Below are 2,312 nucleotides of genomic sequence, written 5' to 3'. Positions count from 1 at the left end.
GTGTCCTTCCTAGTTCCAAGATATATTTAAAACCAATACCGATATCCATTTATATGTGTAAAAAAGCATTTGGTTCATCTTGACAGCATAAATACCTTTAGAGCACTTTCTACCAGTCAAATAAACAGCTTAATTGTGAAAACGGCGTCTAAACAAGTCGACTAACTCATTTGAAATAAGATCTGGCAGCTTATAAGATCCATTGTCTATATGTTCTGTTTTTTTTTCTCAAGCTTAATCATATAGTCTCCGTTTTTTATGAGTAACGACAGATCCTCACACAGGATCAAGGAATTTGGCATACCTGCAAGCACTGCCAGAAACTTCTCCCTCCCTTTAGGATTTTTGTCTGAATGATACTTCATTGCAAGTTTCCTATACTGTCTCTTGAGCTTTTCCTCATCAATATACTCAATCTGCTTTGATATATCAGGTATCTCCTCAACTGACTCAAAACTTGGTTTCTTAGGGGCGTCGTCTCTGGATACTTCATCAATGGAAATCTCTAGTATCTTGCAAGCTTCTTCTTCAGAAAGGTCCATTGGCCTTCGAGTTAACTCTTCTCTCCACATTACTAGCAATGATTGCAAAAACTCAACATGTTCAACAATAGGCCAATTAGGAAATCTAATTTCATCACATAAGTTTCGAAGATAATAACGATGACACAACATTTCATCTTTCAGCTCTGGATGTCACTGGTGACACTGGAGCATAGTCATATAAGGAATGACAATGCTGTGACAATTTCTGAGGGAAATCACCAAGATGCTGAAGAACCTAATCAAATAAAACTGAGAGTTAAATGCAGCACTTATTTGCATTGAGGATGACTCAAGTACCACCATGTTTTAGAATGTAAATACTAAATGTTAACAAAAGATGCTTGGGGTGAAAGAGAAGTAGCAAACTCCAGTTGGAGATTCAGGGCTACCTGACGGATCAGATTTTCTGCTCGCATCTTGTGTGTCCAAATAATCTCAGGAGTGTCAGAATCAGAAACCATTGCTGCGGCAAAAGCAACTGGGCCTTTACGTTCCAGTACATAAAGCAATGACTCAGGTAAGAGGCCGCCCAAACACTTCGTTTCGCCAAAGGTAGAGAAGAGGAAACTGCAGCTTCCTACCACCATGAAAAGCTTGATAAACATGAGTTACTGAGAAGAGTTGGGCAATTGAAAGAAGATTAGATCCAGGGTAAGCCAGAGCAAAATAAAATGCGCCTGTACTGTATAATCGGATTATTGCTTTTGGGTTCTTAGTAACTGTAGCTTTCAGCGAGCAGCAGCAGCATCAACAATAGTCGGTTCACCAGAAAGCATTGCCTGCACATAAGAAATAGAGGAAAGAGTTTGGTTCATTAACTGAAGCTCTGAAATTGAGAAACAATGTGCATATTGAGGGAGCCACCATCGACCCACTGCCTAGTTCAGCTTAAAAACAAAAGAAAAAATAACGAAAACATCTCAAATCTGTGTGGAAGGCAAAGAAAGGAACAAAAGTTACCCCACTTCCAAAGTGAAAGTGTTATAATATAATTACCATGAAAAGGCACAAGAGAATATGAAAAGTTGCATCTTTAAAACACCAGGAGTTTAAGGATACTAGTAAACGTGGATATCCTAAGTGCATATTACAGGAAAACTATATCTTAGTTTAAGGAGGTGCAATAGTTCCAGTGACCCTTCTACAGTTGTTTGCTCAATCAGTCTCCAATGTGCATCTCATGTGACGATAAGTACCGGACAACTGACTCCCATTTTAAATGGCTTGCAAGGCAACTGGTTTATTGTAGGATAAAGCTCTGATCCTATTTTACTCTACGTGCCACACATCAATCTTTTATGTAACCAAGCTCATAACCAAAGGAATGCTTTAAGGGGCCCAGTGCTTTATGTACGTGAAAGAATGGCCTGCTCATTGAAGCGAGTAAAGATTGAGGGAAGGGAAAAACAAAATGAACAGCCCTTCATAATTCTTTTGAACCAACTTGTACCAGATCTACGTACAAGCAAAATTTAGAACTCTTTTAACAGAAGTCGGAAATGCTGTACCCCACCCTCGCATATCCATCAACATAATCCTCGACTTACTATCCCTAAGCGAATACAAATCATAGAACTGCCAGATTGAAAATCTAAAATATTTGAGGACAAAGGTTGATGGAACTTATTTGAAACCACATATCAACCTTTACATTTTTCAGGCTCTCAAGGTAAATAAACAAAAGATAAACACAAACGCCGCAATACATTATGCAAATGCTAACTTATCATAACGAGGGTAAGAGGCCAATCACATCACTTCGTTTTG

The 2,312-nt window shown here is 38.6% G+C and overlaps 1 pseudogene; it reads right to left on the bottom strand.

The window, feature by feature from the left end:
* The window catches only part of LOC110013307, a 5,739-nt pseudogene extending 4,342 nt beyond the window's left edge, over positions 1 to 1,397 (bottom strand).
* Positions 1,398 to 2,312: the final 915 nt, after the last annotated feature.

The sequence above is a fragment of the Sesamum indicum genome, unplaced genomic scaffold (genome assembly GCF_000512975.1).
Source record: "Sesamum indicum cultivar Zhongzhi No. 13 unplaced genomic scaffold, S_indicum_v1.0 scaffold00119, whole genome shotgun sequence".
In the NCBI taxonomy this organism is placed as follows: Eukaryota; Viridiplantae; Streptophyta; class Magnoliopsida; order Lamiales; family Pedaliaceae; genus Sesamum; species Sesamum indicum.
The sequence above is the reverse complement of the archived record's forward strand: the minus strand, read 5'-3'. Positions and strand labels throughout refer to the sequence as shown.